We start from the raw sequence: 16,883 nt of genomic DNA on the forward strand, positions 1-16,883 counted from the left end.
TACGTGCTCTATTTAGGCGCCATTAATCTCATTTGAGCTCCTTGTACCTGCTGCTGTTTTCTCCACACCTCATACTTCCTTTTCCCTCTTTCTCTCTTTCTCTGAGGTTGGTGGCTACTTTCCAAAGATTCTGATGCCCCAATGTTCCTTCATCTTGTTGTCAGACGTGAATTGGAAAAGCAACCAAATTAACAAGCATTTACCACTCACACATGGCAGAAGTTTATAATTTAACTCAATGAGCTAAGAAAAGCGTGTTGTGGGGCCCCTACAAGCCATGGTGCTTGCTTCATCATAATTAGGCACGCAGTCATTAGCCACAGCTCTGATCATGGGTCACTGAGGTCAGTTTCAATAATTCCTCAAACACCTAACCATGCAGTCCCCCCTAACTGTGTAGTTATCTTGCTTTACTGCTGTTTGTGTGATTAGCTGGGAGGAGCTCACGGCAGCATCCTCCCTATAAAAGTGTAGATGGACCTCTCCTTAACTCTTTCTTGCTTCACATACAGATGGCTTGAGGAGGTACAGGGGAGATGCAGGTCTAATAGACAGAATAGAAGATCTGCGCCAGGTGTGTTTCTCTGCATTGTTGTCCCATCACAGGCCCACAAGTGTATGTGTGATCTTTGACTTCTGGAAGTTCACAAGCAGGCGGCCAGGAAACGGTTTCAGCCTATCAACCACTGAGGAGACAAAGCCTTTGTATAAGGAATGAGGAAGCAATGAACACATTCAGCCTATCACAGGAGTAGCCCTGAGTGTTCCGAATTATAAATTCTCCATGTCACTATATGTTATTGAGCCCAAGTAGCTCGCCGTGATCGTATAGTGGTTAGCACTCTGCGTTGTGGCCGCAGCAACCTCGGTTCGAATCCGAGTCACGGCATTGTGGTTGGCAATGTCATGGCAGTTGGGTTTTTCTTTTACAGAATTACCAAATGTACCAGTTGTTTTTGTAAAATGTCTATTAAAACAGATCCTTATAAATATTTAAACGATCTAACGACAAATTATTTAAACACACATGATTATAAGATGTAGCTATATTGTACCTACTGACATAAATTAATCAATCAATCAATCAATCAATCATGCCATTTGTATAGCGCACTACTCACCCGGGAGGGTCTCAAGGTGCTTGGGGGGAGGGGTCTGCTACTGCTCGAACAGCCAGGTCTTGAGTTGTTTCCTGAAGGCGAGATGGTCCTGGGTCAGCCGAAGGTGGATGGGGAGGGAGTTCCAAGTCTTGGCAGCCAGGTAAGAGAAGGATCTTCCTCCGGCGGTGGCTCTTCGGATGCGTGGTACGGCTGCGAGGGCGAGGCTGGTGGACCGTAGCTGGCGGGTGGGCGTGTAGAAGGTCAGGCGGTCGTTGAGGTACTTGGGGCACAGGTCGTGGAGAGACTTGTGTGTGTTGGTGAGGAGCCGGAACGTGATCCTCTTGTCGACGGGGAGCCAGTGCAGGTTCCTCAGGTGGCTGGAGATGTGGCTGCGTCAGGGGACATCCAGGATGAGTCGGGCGGAGGCGTTCTGGATGCGCTGGAGTCTTTTCTGTAGCTTGGCTGTGGTTCCGGCGTAGAGGGCGTTTCCTTAGTCCAGTCGGCTAAATTATCGTTCTTGAACCTATTTGCGGTGGGGGGAACGGAGCTCTCCCCCATGCCAATCAGAATGCAGATGAATTCAGTTGCAGTTGAGTGACCTGTGTTGTGGCTGTCTAGATGGAATGCACAAATGTAGCTGTCTCGCAACTCAATCCAGACGTCAATTGGAGACAGGTTTTCAGGCAAATAGAGCAGTAAGTGCAGAGAAATGCTCACTCTCTAGAAAATGACATTCATAAAATAGTAAAGTTAAATCCAACCTTACCAGTAAATAGGATTTATCAATAAATAAATAAAGCTTCTCCTCTCTGATATGGAATTACCCCCCAAAAAGTATAAGGGAATACCAAATGTTAACCTATGAGAGGGGCAGACCTCACAGTAGTGAAAAATGTAATAGACTGTTTGGTACTACCAGGACATGCAAACTACCACAGTACATGTCTTACCTTTTACTTACATAGCATGATGCCCCTAGGACTACCTAGGGCCTACCTTAGGGGTTAATTATATGTAATAAAATTGGAGTTTAAGGCTTGGCAAGTAGTTTTAAATGGCAAGTCGAAGTGGCAGTACACTGCAGCACAGGCACTGCAGTAGCAGGCTTGAGACAGTTTGAAATGCTACTTCTTTGGGCGGCATAATCAGTCCCTGGGTATATGGTATACCACTTTACAAGGGGCTTTCAAGTAAATTAAATCTGTCAGTCAGGTATACTCCAATTACACACATGATTAGGGAAGATGCACGTGCACTTCAGCACTGATTAGTAGCGATAAAGTGATCAGAGTCCTAAGGCCAACAAAAAGATACAGAAAAATGCGGAGGTGAAAAGCAATAAGGTGGGGTTGAGACCACCTTAAGAATGCAAGGTCTAACAAAAACGAACTAAGGATAACATGAGTAAAACATCAGGTTTCTCTACGCAATTTGGTGAGACAAGTTTGCCTTCTTTTATCTTCCATAAATGCAATCTTTCCCGGATCCCTTCAATATATAGCTCTTTTTTGAAGGAAAAAAGATAAAGCACTTACAAAGGAGCCTCAAATACTCAAAGATGGTAGACTTCTGTAATATGGGCCATAAACTAAAAGCAGCGCGAAAACAGAGTGCAATAGGGTCCCAAAAACTTGAGTGCCACATGAGAGTATGCATGAAAGCCTATCGTTTTCCAAACTAGAGATATACTCATGCAATTTTTGTTTTTAGGAGAGAATGTGCCTGCTGAAAAAAACATTATTTTTAAAAAGTGAATTGCAGAATATCAGGAATTTGCTGTGGGACACCTTGAAAACTTTCATACAGATTATTTGCACAAAACTTACAGTCAGTTGTTGTGGCCGAGTGGTTAAGGCGATGGACTAGAAATCCATTGGGGTCTCCCCGCGCAGGTTCGAATCCTGCCAACAATGAGAATTTTTTTTTAACATCGGCTACAATTTCAGAAGTTAACCTTTAGTATTTCTTCCATGTCAGTTTTATAAATACGTGGCTTATTTTGGTGTCACTATTGCCCTTTCACATATTTATTATCGCTACCGCTTTCATATCTTTGCTCGTCCTACATTAGCGCTGGTGCAAACGCTTCAAATTATTATACCCTGGCTCTCTCAGTCATACCTGTTCATGCACTTGAAACTTACTTTACCAATAAAAGAAGCAAACAGAAAAATAAAATAAAAGTGCTTGCTGGATTAGGCAAACACACTTCATAAAACTGCATTTTCTTTTCTATTCTCCCCGTGTTACAAGCTTAACTGCTCCCTGTGCAATTTCTCTTAGCCTGCTGTCCCAGGAAGAGAATTTTATCTACAGGCTCATTCTGTGTTTTTTTCCTAGTCTTTCTTTCCCTTTTCTGAGATTTGTAACTGTTCCTTTACGTGCTCTATTTAGGCGCCATTAATCTCATTGGAGCTCCTTGTACCTGGTGCTGTTTTCTCCACACCTCATACTTCCTTTTCCCTCTTTCTCTCTTTCTCTGAGGTTGGTGGCTACTTTCCAAAGATTCTGATGCCCCAATGCTCCTTCATCTTGTTGTCAGACGTGAATTGGAAAAGCAACCAAATTAACAAGCATTTACCACTCACACATGGCAGAAGTTTATAATTTAATTCAATGAGCTAAGAAAAGCGTGTTGTGGGGCCCCTACGAGCCATGGTGCTTGCTTCATCATAATTAGGCACGCAGTCATTAGCCACAGCTCTGATCATGGGTCACTGAAGTCAGTTTCAATAATTCCTCAAAAACCTAACCATGCAGTCCCCCCTAACTGTGTAGTTATCTTGCTTTACTGCTGTTTGTGTGATTAGCTGGGAGGAGCTCACGGCAGCATCCTCCCTATAAAAGATTAGATGGACCTCTCCTTAACTCTTTCTTGCTTCACGTAGAGATGGCTTGAGGAGGTACAGGGGAGATGCAGGTCTAATAGACAGAATAAAAGATCTGCGGCAGGTGTGTTTCTCTGCATTGGTGTCCCATCACAGGCCCACAAGTGTATGTGTGATCTTTGACTACTGGCAGTACACAAGCAGGCGGCCAGGAAACGGTTTCAGCCTATCAACCACTGAGGAGACAAAGCATTTGTATAAGGAATGAGGAAGCAATGAACACATTCAGCCTATCACAGGAGTAGCCCTGAGTGTTCCGAATTATAAATTCTCCATGTCACTGTATGTTATTGAGCCCAAGTAGCTCGCCGTGATTGTATAGTGGTTAGTACTCGGCGTTGTGGCCGCAGCAACCTCGGTTCAAATCAGAGTCACGGCATTGTGGTTGGCAATGTCACAGCAGTTGGGTTTTTCTTTTACAGAATTACTAAATGTACCAGTTGTTTTTGTAAAATGTCTATTAAAACAGATCCTTTTAAATATTTAAACGATCTAACGACAAATTATTTAAATGCACATGATTATAAGATGTAGCTATATTGTACCTACTGACATAAATTATCGTTCTTGAACATATTTGCGGTGGGGGGAACGGAGCTCTCCCCCATGCCAATCAGAAAGCAGATGAATTCAGTTGCAGCTGAGTGACCTGTGCTGTGGCTGTCTAGATGGAATGCACAAATGTAGCTGTCTCGCAGCCCAATCCAGACGTCAATTGGAGACAGGTTTTCAGGCAAATAGAGCAGTAAGTGCAGAGAAATGCTCACTCTCTAAAAATATCATTTATAAAATAGTAAAGTTAAATCCAACCTCACCAGTAAATAGGATTTATCAATAAATAAATAAAGCTTCTCCTCTCTGATATGGAATTACCCCCCAAAAAGTATAAGGGAATACCCAATGTTAACCTATGAGAGGGGCAGACCTCACAGTAGTGAAAAATGTAATAGACTGTTTGGTACTACCAGGACATGCAAACTACCACAGTACATGTCTTACCTTTTACTTACATAGCATGATGCCCCTAGGACTACCTAGGGCCTACCTTAGGGGTTAATTATATGTAATAAAATTGGAGTTTAAGGCTTGGCAAGTAGTTTTAAATGGCAAGTCGAAGTGGCAGTACACTGCAGCACAGGCACTGCAGTAGCAGGCTTGAGACAGGTTTGAAATGCTACTTCTTTGGGCGACACAATCCGTACCTGGGTATATGGTATACCACTTTACAAGGGGCTTTCAAGTAAATTAAATCTGTCAGTCAGGTATACTCCAATTACACACATGATTAGGGAAGAAGCACGTGCACTTCAGCACTGATTAGTAGCGATAAAGTGATCAGAGTCCTAAGGCCAACAAAAAGATACAGCAAAATGCAGAGGTGAAAAGCAATAAGGTAGGGTTGAGACCACCTTAAGAATGAAAGGTCTAACAAAAACGAACTAAGGATAACGTGAGTAAAACATCAGGTTTCTCTACAGCATTTGGTGAGACAAGTTTGCCTTCTTTTATCTTCCATAAATGCAATCTTTCCCGGATCCCTTTATTATATAGCTCTTCAAGGAAAAAAGATAAAGCACTTACAAAGGAGCCTCAAATACTCAAAGATGGTAGACTTCTGTAATATGGGCCATAGACTAAAAGCAGCACGAAAACAGAGTGCAATAGGGTCCCAAAAGCTTGAGTGCCACATGAGAGTATGCATGAAAGCCTATCCTTTTCCAAACTAGATATATACTCATGCAATTTTTGTTTTTAGGAGAGAATGTGCCTGCTGAAAAAAACATTATTTTTAAAAAGTGCATTGCAGAATATCAGGAATTTGCTGTGGAACACCTTGAAAACTTGCATACAGATTATTTGCACAAAACTTACAGTCAGTTGTTGTGGCTGAGTGGTTAAGGAGATGCACTAGAAATCCATTGGGGGTCTCCCCGCGCAGGTTCGAATCCTGCCAACAACGAAAATCTTTTTAACATCGGCTACAATTTCAGAAGTTAACCTTTAGTTTTTCTTCCATGTCAGTTTTATAAATAGGTGCCTTATTTTGGTGTCACTATTGCCCTTTCACATATTTATTATCGCTACCCCTTTCATATCTTTGCTATAACTCTCGTCCTACATTAGCGCTGGTGCAAACACTTCAAATTATTATACCCTGGCTCTCTCAGTCATACCATTCATGCACTTGAAACTTACTTTACCAATAAAAGAAGCAAATAGAAAAATAAAACAAAAGTGCTTGAGGATTAAGCAAACACACTTCATAAAAATGCATTTACTTTTCTATTCTCCCCGTGTTACAAGCTTAACTGCTCCCTGTGTATATTCTCTTAGCCTGCTGTCCCAGGAAGAGAATTTTATCAACATGCTCATTCTGTGTTTTTTTCCTAGTCTTTCTTTCCCTTTTCTGAGATTTGTAACTGTTCCTTTACGTGCTCTATTTAGGCGCCATTAATCTCATTTGAGCTCCTTGTACCTGCTGCTGTTTTCTCCACACCTCATACTGCCTTTTCCCTCTTTCTCTCTTTCTCTGAGGTTGGTGGCTACTTTCCAAAGCTTCTGATGCCCCAATGTTCCTTCATCTTGTTGTCAGACATGAACTGGAAAAAGCAACCAAATTAACAAGTCTTTACCACTCACACATGGCAGAAGTTTATACTTTAATTCAATGAGCTAAGAAAAGCGTGTTGTGGGGCCCCTTCGAGCCATGGTGCTTGCTTCATCATAATTAGGCACACAGTCATTAGCCACAGCTCTGATCATGGGTCACTGAGGTCAGTTTCAATAATTCCTCTAAAACCTAACCATGCAGTCCCCCCTAACTGTGTAGTTATCTTGCTTTACTGCTGTTTGTGTGATTAGCTGGGAGGAGCTCACGGCAGCATCCTCCCTATAAAAGTGTAGATGGACCGCTCCTTAACTCTTTCTTGCTTCACATACAGATGACTTGAGGAGGTACAGGGGAGATGCAGGTCTAATAGACAGAATAGAAGATCTGCACCAGGTGTGTTTCTCTGCATTGGTGTCCCATCACAGGCCCACAAGTGTATGTGTGATCTTTGACTCCTGGCAGTTCACAAGCAGGCGGCCAGGAAACGGTTTCAGCCTATTAACCACTGAGGAGATAAAGCCTTTGTATAAGGAATGAGGAAGCAATGAACACATTCAGCCTATCACAGGAGTAGCCCTGAGTGTTCCGAATTATAAATTCTCCATGTCACTGTATGTTATTGAGCCCAAGTAGCTCGCCGTGATCGTATAGTGGATAGTACTCTGCGTTGTGGCCGCAGCAACCTCGGTTCGAATCCGAGTCACGGCATTGTGGTTGGCAATGTCGCGGCAGTTGGGTTTTTCTTTTACAGAATTACCAAATGTACCAGTTGTTTTTGTAAAATGTCTATTAAAAACAGATCCTTTAAAATATTTAAACGATCTAACGACAAATTATTTAAACACACATGATTATAAGATGTAGCTATATTGTACCTACTGACATAAATTATCGTTCTTGAAACTATTTGCGGTGGGGGGAATGGAGCTCTCCCCCATGCCAATCAGAATGCAGATGAATGCAGTTGCAGTTGAGTGACCTGTGTTGTGGCTGTCTAGAGGGAATGCACAAATGTATCTGTCTCGCAGCCCAATCCAGACGTCAATTGGAGACAGGTTTTCAGGCAAATAGAGCAGTAAGAGCAGAGAAATGCTCACTCTCTAAAAATGGCATTTATAAAATAGTAAAGTTAAATCCAACCTCACCAGTAAATAGGATTTATCAATAAATAAATAAAGCTTCTCCTCTCTGATATGGAATTACCCCCCAAAAAGTATAAGGGAATACCCAATGCTAACCTATGAGAGGGGCAGACCTCACAGTAGTGAAAAATGTAATAGACTGTTTGGTACTACCAGGACATGCAAACTACCACAGTACATGTCTTACGTTTTACTTACATAGCATGATGCCCCAAGGACTACCTAGGGCCTACGTTAGGGGTTAATTATATGTAATAAAATTGGAGTTTAAGGCTTGGCAAGTAGTTTTAAATGGCACGTCGAAGTGGCAGTACACTGCAGCACAGGCACTGCAGTAGCAGGCTTGAGACAGGTTTGAAATGCTACTTCTTTGGGCGGCACAATCAGTCCCTGGGTATATGGTATACCACTTTACAAGGGGCTTTCAAGTAAATTAAATCTGTCAGTCAGGTATACTCTAATTACACACATGATTAGGGAAGAAGCACGTGCACTTCAGCACTGATTAGTAGCGATAAAGTGATCAGAGTCCTAAGGCCAACAAAAAGATACAGCAAAATGCGGAGGTGAAAAGCAATAAGGTAGGGTTGAGACCACCTTAAGAATGCAAGGTCTAACAAAAACGAACTAAGGATAACATGAGTAAAACATCAGGTTTCTCTACGGAATTTGGTGAGACAAGTGTGCCTTCTTTTATCTTCCATAAATGCAATCTTTCCCGGATCCCTTTATTATATAGCTCTTCAAGGAAAAAAGATAAAGCACTTACAAAGGAGCTTTAAATACTCAAAGATGGTAGACTTCTGTAATATGGGCCATAGACTAAAAGCAGCACGAAAACAGAGTGCAATAGGGTCCCAAAAACTTGAGTGCCACATGAGAGTATGCATGAAAGCCTATCCTTTTCCAAACTAGAGATATACTCATGCAATTTTTGTTTTTAGGAGAGAATGTGCCTGCTGAAAAAAACATTATTTTTAAAAAGTTCATTGCAGAATATCAGGAATTTGCTGTGGGACACCTTGAAAACTTTCATACAGATTATTTGCACAATGCTTACAGTCAGTTGTTGTGGCCAAGTTGTTAAGGCGATGGACTAGAAATCTATTGGGGTCTCCCCGCGCAGGTTCGAATCCTGCCAACAACGAGAATTTTTTTAACATCGGCTACAATTTCAGAAGTTAACCTTTAGTATTTCTTCCATGTCAGTTTTATAAATAGGTGGCTTATTTTGGTGTCACTATTGCCCTTTCACATATTTATTATCGCTACCCCTTTCATATCTTTGCTATAACTCTCTCCCTATATTAGCGTTGGTGCAAACGCTTCAAATTATTATACCCTGGCTCTCTCAGTCATACCTGTGCATGCACTTGAAACTTACTTTACCAATAAAAGAAGCAAATAGAAAAATAAAATAAAAGTGCTTGCTGGATTAGGCAAACACACTTCATAAAACTGCATTTTCTTTTCTATTCTCCCCGTGTTACAAGCTTAACTGCTCCCTGTGTAATTTCTCTTAGCCTGCTGTCCCAGGAAGAGAATTTTATCTACAGGCTCTTTCCGTGTTTCTTTCCTAGTCTTTCTTTCCCTTTTCTGAGATTTGTAACTGTTCCTTTACGTGCTCTATTTAGGCGCCATTAATCTCATTTGAGCTCCTTGTACCTGCTGCTGTTTTCTCCACACCTCATACTGCCTTTTCCCTCTTTCTCTCTTTCTCTGAGGTTGGTGGCTACTTTCCAAAGCTTCAGATGCCCCAATGTTCCTTCATCTTGTTGTCAGACGTGAATTGGAAAAGCAACCAAATTAACAAGCCTTTACCACTCATACATGGCAGAGGTTTATACTTTAATTCAATGAGCTAAGAAAAGCGTGTTGTGGGGCCCCTACGAGCCATGGTGCTTGCTTCATCATAATTAGGCACGCAGTCATTAGCCACAGCTCTGATCATGGGTCACTGAGGTCAGTTTCAATAATTCCTCAAAAACCTAACCATGCAGTCCCCCCTAACTGTGTAGTTATCTTGCTTTACTGCTGTTTGTGTGATTAGCTGGGAGGAGCTCACGGCAGCATCCTCCCTATAAAAGTGTAGATGGACCGCTCCTTAACTTTTTCTTGCTTCCCATACAGATGGCTTGAGGAGGTACAGGGGAGATGCAGGTCTAATAGACAGAATAGAAGATCTGCGCCAGGTGTGTTTCTCTGCATTGGTGTCCCATCACAGGCCCACAAGTGTATGTGTGATCTTTGACTTCAGGCAGTTCACAAGCAGGCGGCCAGGAAACGGTTTCAGCCTATCAACCACTGAGGAGACAAAGCCTTTGTATAAGGAATGAGGAAGCAATGAACACATTCAGCCTATCACAGGAGTTCCCTGAGTGTTCCGAATTATAAATTCTCCATGTCACTGTATGTTATTGAGCCCAGTTAGATATTGACTAGCAGAGTGCAGCATTTGTCTAGGGGACTATCAGGTGAGAGTTCGAGCGCTAGGGGTTTAGTGACATGTGCTCACTTATGTTCTAGGATGAAGATTTGTAGAGTGTGATGTGTTTTTTGGTGTGCCTCCTGACTTGGATGTAGTAAGAAAAGGTGGGTGTCGCTAAGAGGTTTGACGAGCTTAATGGTGGCAAGGCTGATAGCTTTAGGTAGAAGGAGAAGATGTGCGTTGAAGGCTACTAAATGAAGAAGCAGAACTCTATCTTAGGTGCTGAAGCAGAGTTTGCCCGCATAAATGGAGAGGAGTTTGCAAAGTCTCTAAATATGAAGTAGTTGGAGCAACACAGCACTAGGACTGGAGGAAAGCATTCACCTCATACCAATACTACTAAAGTCAAGTCGGGGAGAGGGGTTGGCCTAACGGCTAAGGCACTCGACCTCGGACCTGGGGCTCTGGGTTCAAATCTCAGTGACGACGCCAATAACCCCCTGTGATTCTGGGCAAATCACTTAATCTCCCCGTGCCTAAAAAAATAAAAATGAAAGTGTGACCTCATGTTAAGTAACTGGTTCTATGTAAAGCACTGTGATAACTGGTTCGGTTCTAGTTTGCGCTATATAAAACTCAAAAAAAAAAAAAAAAGTAGCTCGCTGTGATCGTATAGTGGTTAGTACTCTGCGTTGTGGCCGCAGCAACCTCGGTTCGAATCCGAGTCACGGCATTGTGGTTGGCAATGTCACGGCAGTTGGGTTTTTCTTTTACAGAATTACCAAATGCACCAGTTGTTTTTGTAAAATGTCTATTAAGAACAGATCCTTTAAAATATTTAAACGATCTAACGACAAATTATTTAAACAAACATGATTATAAGATGTAGCCTTATTTTTGTTTTTAGGAGAGAATGTGCCTGCTGAAAAAAACATTATTTTTAAAAAGTGCATTGCAGAATATCAGGAATTTGCTGTGGGACACCTTGAAAACTTTCTTACAGATTATTTGCACAAAACTTACAGTCAGTTGTTGTGGCCGAGTGGTTAAGGCAATGGACTAGAAATCCATTGCGGTACCCCCGCGCAGGTTCGAATCCTGCCAACAACGAGAAACTTTTTAACATCGGCTACAATTTCAGAAGTTAACCTTTAGAATTTCTTCCATGTCAGTTTTATAAATAGGTGGCTTATTTTGGTGTCACTATTGCCCTTTCACATATTTATTATCGCTACCCCTTTTATATCTTTGCTATAACTCTCGTCCTACATTAGCGCTGGTGCAAACACTTCAAATTATTATACCCTGGCTCTCTCAGTCATACCATTCATGCACTTGAAACTTACTTTACCAATAAAAGAAGCAAATAGAAAAATAAAGCAAAAGTGCTTGCTGGATTAGGGAAACACACTTCATAAAACTGCATTTTCTTTTCTATTCTCCCCGTGTTACAAGCTTAACTGCTCCCTGTGTAATTTCTCTTAGCCTGCTGTCCCAGGAAGAGAATTTTATCTACAGGCTCTTTCCGTGTTTTTTTCCTAGTCTTTCTTTCCCTTTTCTTAGATTTGTAACTGTTCCTTTATGTGCTCTATTTAGGCGCCATTAATCTCATTTGAGCTCCTTGTACCTGCTGCTGTTTTCTCCACACCTCATACTGCCTTTTCCCTCTTTCTCTCTTTCTCTGAGGTTGGTGGCTACTTTCCAAAACTTCTGATTCCCCAATGTTCCTTCATCTTGTTGTCAGACGTGAATTGGAAAAGCAACCAAATTAACAAGCCTTTACCACTCATACATGGCAGAGGTTTATACTTTAATTCAATGAGCTAAGAAAAGCGTGTTGTGGGGCCCCTACGAGCCATGGTGCTTGCTTCATCATAATTAGGCACGCAGTCATTAGCCACAGCTCTGATCATGGGTCACTGAGGTCAGTTTCAATAATTCCTCAAAAACCAAACCATGCAGTCCCCCCTAACTGTGTAGTTATCTTGCTTTACTGCTGTTTGTGTGATTAGCTGGGAGGAGCTCACGGCAGCATCCTCCCTATAAAAGTGTAGATGTACCGCTCCTTAACTTTTTCTTGCTTAACATACAGATGGCTTGAGGAGGTACAGGGGAGATGCAGGTCTAATAGACAGAATAGAAGATCTGCGCCAGGTGTGTTTCTCTGCATTGGTGTCCCATCACAGGCCCACAAGTGTATGTGTGCTCTTTGACTTCTGGCAGTTCACAAGCAGGCGGCCAGGAAACGGTTTGAGCCTATCAACCACTGAGGAGACAAAGCCTTTGTATAAGGAATGAGGAAGCAATGAACACATTCAGCCTATCACAAGAGTTCCCTGAGTGTTCCGAATTATAAATTCTCCATGACACTGTATGTTATTGAGCCCAGGTAGATATTGACTAGCAGAGTGCAGCATTTGTCTAGGGGACTATAAGGTGAGAGTTCGAGCGCTAGGGGTTTAGTGACATGTGCTCACTTATGTTCTAGGATGAAGATTTGTAGAGTGTGATGTGTTTTTTGGTGTGCCTCCTGACTTGGCTGTAGTAAGAAAAGGTGGGTGTCGCTAAGAGGTTTGACGAGCTTAATGGTGGCAAGGCTGATAGCTTTAGGTAGATGGAGAAGGTGTGCGTTGAAGGCTACCAAATGAAGAAGCAGAACTCTATCTTAGGTGCTGAAGCAGAGTTTGCCCGCATAAATGGAGAGGAGTTTGCAAAGTCTCTAAATATGAAGTAGTTGGAGCAACACAGCACTAGGACTGGAGGAAAGCATTCACCTCATACCAATACTACTAAAGTCAAGTCGGGGAGAGGGGTGGCATAACGGCTACGACCTCGGACCTGGGGATCTGGGTTTGAGTCTCAGTAACGACATCAATAACCCCCTGTGATTCTGGGCAAATCACTTAATCTCCCCGTGCCTAAAATATAACTGATTTGGTTCGGTTCTAGTTCGCGCTATATTAAACTAAAAAAAAAAAAAAAAAGTAGTTCCCCGTGATCGTATAGTGGTTAGTACTCTGCGTTGTGGCCGCAGCAACCTCAGTTCGAATCCGAGTCACGGCATTGTGGTTGGCAATGTCACGGCAGTTGGGTTTTTCTTTTACAGAATTACCAAATGTACCAGTTGTTTTTGTAAAATGTCTATTAAAAACAGATCCTTTAAAATATTTAAACGATCTAATGACAAATTATTTAAACACACAGGATTATAAGATGTAGCTATATTGTACCTACTGACATAAATTATCGTTCTTGAACCTATTTGTGGTGGGGGGAATGGAGCTCTCCCCCTTGCCAATCAGAATGCAGATGAATGCAGTTGCAGTTGAGTGACCTGTGTTGTGGCTGTCTAGAGGGAATGCACAAATGTAGCTGTCTCACAGCCCAATCCAGACGTCAATTGGAGACAGGTTTTCTGGCAAATAGAGCAGTAAGTGCAGAGAAATGCTCACTCTCTAAAAATGGCATTTATAAAATAGTAAAGATAAATCCAACCTCACCAGTAAATAGGATTTATCAATAAATAAATAAAGCTTCTCCTCTCTGATATGGAATTACCCCCCAAAAAGTATAAGGGAATACCCAATGCTAACCTATGAGAGGGCAGACCTCACAGTAGTGAAAAATGTAATAGACTGTTTGGTACTACCAGGACATGCAAACTACCACAGTACATGTCTTACCTTTTACTTACATATCATGATGCCCCTAGGACTACCTAGGGCCTACCTTAGGGGTTAATTACATGTAATAAAATTGGAGTTTAAGGCTTGGCAAGTAGTTTTAAATGGCAAGTCGAAGTGGCAGTACACTGCAGCGCAGGCACTGCAGTAGCAGGCTTGAGACAGGTTTGAAATGCTACTTCTTTGAGCGGCACAATCAGTCCCTGGGTATATGGTATACCACTTTACAAGGGGCTTTCAAGTAAATTAAATCTGTCAGTCAGGTATACTCCAATTACACACATGATTAGGGAAGAAGCACGTGCACTTCAGCACTGATTAGTAGCGATAAAGTAATCAGAGTCCTAAGGCCAACAAAAAGATACAGCAAAATGCGTAGGTGAAAAGCAATAAGCTAGGGTTGAGGCCACCTTAAGAATGCAAGGTCTAACAAAAACAAACTAAGGATAACACGAGTAAAACATCAGGTTTCTCTACGGCATTTGGTGAGACAAGTGTGCCTTCTTTTATCTTCCATAAATGCAATCTTTCCCTGACCCCTTTATTATATAGCTCTTCAAGTAAAAAAGATAAAGCACTTACAAAGGAGCCTCAAATACTCAAAGATGGTAGACTTCTGTAATATGGGCCATAGACTAAAAGCAGCACGAAAACAGAGTGCAATAGGGTCCCAAAAACTTGAGTGCCACATGAGAGTATGCATGAAAGCCTATCCTTTTCCAAACTAGAGATATACTCATGCAATTTTTGTTTTTAGGAGAAAATATGCCTGCTGAAAAAAACATTATTTTTAAAAAGTGCATTGCAGAATACCAGGAATTTGCTGTTGGACACCTTGAAAACTTTCATACAGATTATTTGCACAAAACTTACGGTCAGTTGTTGTGACCGAGTGGTTAAGGCGATGGACTAGAAATCCATTGGGGTCTCCCCGCGCAGGTTTGAATCCTGCCAACAACGAGAAACTTTTTGGAAAGGGGCGACCACTCGGTCCCCCCGAACGTATGGATGGGTGCCCCGAACCTCCCGGGAAACCATTTTGGGCGGGGTGGGCGTAGCCCGGCTGGTATGCCCGAAGCGGCGTAGCCGGGGCGCGCCTTCCCCCGCTCAAGAGGGGTTGTCCTAGACACCTCAACGGAAGACGACCACGCCCCGTAGGCGTACCGGGGACGGGTACACGCCCTCCCGCAGAAGAATAAAGGAGCGGGAATCCAGAGGAGCGTCCTCTTGTTCCTCGGATCGGAAGGCTGCACCACTCGTTGCCCGTGAGCCCTCGACGGAACAAGCAGCAATTTTGAACTTGTTAATCTTGTTTTTCTCTTTCAGTTTCGAAGGCTCACAGAGTTCAGGACCTCGTGGATCGACCAAGGGCGGAAGACTCGAAACCATGCCTAACAAGAAAGCAGGAAAGGGTTCCGAGACGGAGAGGGTGTTACGCCTGTTGTCGAACCGGATGGCTTGTATGGACCGAAAGCTCGGACAAGTCCAATCGCTCGGGAGAGGTCTAGTGGAGGTGAAGAAGCAATTGGCCGCATTGAACGACCCAGGTCAGCCGAAAAAGGTAATAGGCCCGGCCTTGCCGGGAGTCGTCCCCGGGTTAAGAGGGAAGCGGGTCAAAGAAAGGGCGGTCTCGGGGGGGTCCCGGTCCCAGAGGTACCCTCCATCGTCCCCCTCATACCGGCTGGTAACCCGGTTCAGGAACCAGTTTTAGGCCAGCCTATCCCGGTGGTGATCACCTCGACCGAGGATGATGAAATGCCCCCAGAATTGGCCGCACAGTTGACGGCATGGCTCAAAACAAAAGTCGGGGGCACAGTGACCCTGGGAGATCCGGCCGAGGAAGCCAGAGTATTAATAAAGCAGTTGCGGCAATCGAGAGATGTCGCAAAGGCGAGTGTTCCTCTTGTTCCCCCACAGGTGGCACCTGGAGTACCAGCAGCTGGTCAGGAAAAGACGGCGGCAGCAACGGCCGATCCGGGTAAGCTCGCATTGCTGATGGTGGGGGAGGGCTCAATACCCTCAAGGCGGGAAAAGGTTGCACAGCACATTCCCATGGCCACGAAAGAGTTAATATGGGGAGACAAGTATGTCAACATGTTTTCATTGTTAACTGACCATCGCGAGATGGAGTATGCTAAAACACAGAAAGATTTGTGGCACCCGAGTGTCTGGCGCGCCAAGATGGCCGAGTTCAGGGTGGACGAGACAGTGACGAACTGGGTTAAGGCCTTCTCTATATTTACCGCAGTGATGGGGGAACGTAAACCCGAGGTTATGACTGATTTGATTTGCTATCAGAATCGCATTATGGATTTCTATTCAATGTATGAGGGGGAAGAATGGAAAGGCTATGACATAAAATTGCGTAAAGCAAAAGAATTTGATGCTTCTTTGTCTTGGGATTGTTTGGACTCGGTGTCATGGCACGAACAGCTCCTGCCAGGGGCGACAGGTACATCCTCGCCAGGCGGCAGCGGGTCCGGAGTGGTCCGCCAAAAGCCCGGGGTGCCCTTTCGAGCAGGCACAGGGGGGGGCTACCAGCCCAGAGTTGCCGGGAATGGCGGAAAAGGGGGGGTCTGTTGGGGCTTCAATAGAGGCAACTGTAACAGACCACAGGGGACATGCAAGTTTAAGCATGTGTGTGCCGGCTGTGGGAATTCCTCACACCCGGAAAGTGCATGTAGATCAAAAATTGGCGGGACGGGGGGTAAAGGCGGGTCTAAACAGGAGTGAGGTAGAGTTTTGTGACCGATTGCCTACACCCGTTGATCTCATGGTTATGATTCCTTGGTTAAACAAATACCCTGATCATGTATCCGCTGGGGTGTTGAGGAAGGGATTCTTACATGGCTTCCACATCCCGGCGGGGGATTTTCGGGGGAACTCCTTTTGTAGAAACCAGTTATCGGTACAGCACAACCCAGGCGTGGCAGAAAAGAATATAGCAAAAGAAGTCAGTTTAGGGCGAGTGGCTGGGCCCTTTCGTTGCCCGCCGGTGGCTGAGTTCATCTGTTCCCCGTTGGGGGTTGTC

The 16,883-nt window shown here is 43.6% G+C and overlaps 8 non-coding genes across 8 annotated transcripts; all 8 read left to right on the forward strand.

Moving 5' to 3' along the window:
• Positions 1 to 817: 817 nt before the first annotated feature.
• Positions 818 to 889, forward strand: TRNAH-GUG (transfer RNA histidin (anticodon GUG)). The gene has a single exon. It is a non-coding gene; the product is annotated as a tRNA-His (tRNA).
• A 2,042-nt stretch (positions 890 to 2,931) lies between these two features.
• On the forward strand, positions 2,932 to 3,013 carry TRNAS-AGA (transfer RNA serine (anticodon AGA)). Its single transcript has one exon. It is a non-coding gene; the product is annotated as a tRNA-Ser (tRNA).
• Positions 3,014 to 5,865: 2,852 nt separating this feature from the next.
• On the forward strand, positions 5,866 to 5,948 carry TRNAS-AGA (transfer RNA serine (anticodon AGA)). Its single transcript has one exon. It is a non-coding gene; the product is annotated as a tRNA-Ser (tRNA).
• Positions 5,949 to 7,235: 1,287 nt separating this feature from the next.
• Positions 7,236 to 7,307, forward strand: TRNAH-GUG (transfer RNA histidin (anticodon GUG)). Its single transcript has one exon. It is a non-coding gene; the product is annotated as a tRNA-His (tRNA).
• A 1,499-nt stretch (positions 7,308 to 8,806) lies between these two features.
• TRNAS-AGA (transfer RNA serine (anticodon AGA)) lies at positions 8,807 to 8,888 on the forward strand. The gene has a single exon. It is a non-coding gene; the product is annotated as a tRNA-Ser (tRNA).
• A 1,942-nt stretch (positions 8,889 to 10,830) lies between these two features.
• Positions 10,831 to 10,902, forward strand: TRNAH-GUG (transfer RNA histidin (anticodon GUG)). Its single transcript has one exon. It is a non-coding gene; the product is annotated as a tRNA-His (tRNA).
• A 295-nt stretch (positions 10,903 to 11,197) lies between these two features.
• On the forward strand, positions 11,198 to 11,279 carry TRNAS-AGA (transfer RNA serine (anticodon AGA)). The gene has a single exon. It is a non-coding gene; the product is annotated as a tRNA-Ser (tRNA).
• Positions 11,280 to 14,730: 3,451 nt separating this feature from the next.
• TRNAS-AGA (transfer RNA serine (anticodon AGA)) lies at positions 14,731 to 14,812 on the forward strand. Its single transcript has one exon. It is a non-coding gene; the product is annotated as a tRNA-Ser (tRNA).
• The last annotated feature ends 2,071 nt before the right edge of the window (positions 14,813 to 16,883 follow it).

Source organism: Lissotriton helveticus, chromosome 12, assembly GCF_964261635.1.
Source record: "Lissotriton helveticus chromosome 12, aLisHel1.1, whole genome shotgun sequence".
Taxonomy (NCBI): Eukaryota; Metazoa; Chordata; class Amphibia; order Caudata; family Salamandridae; genus Lissotriton; species Lissotriton helveticus.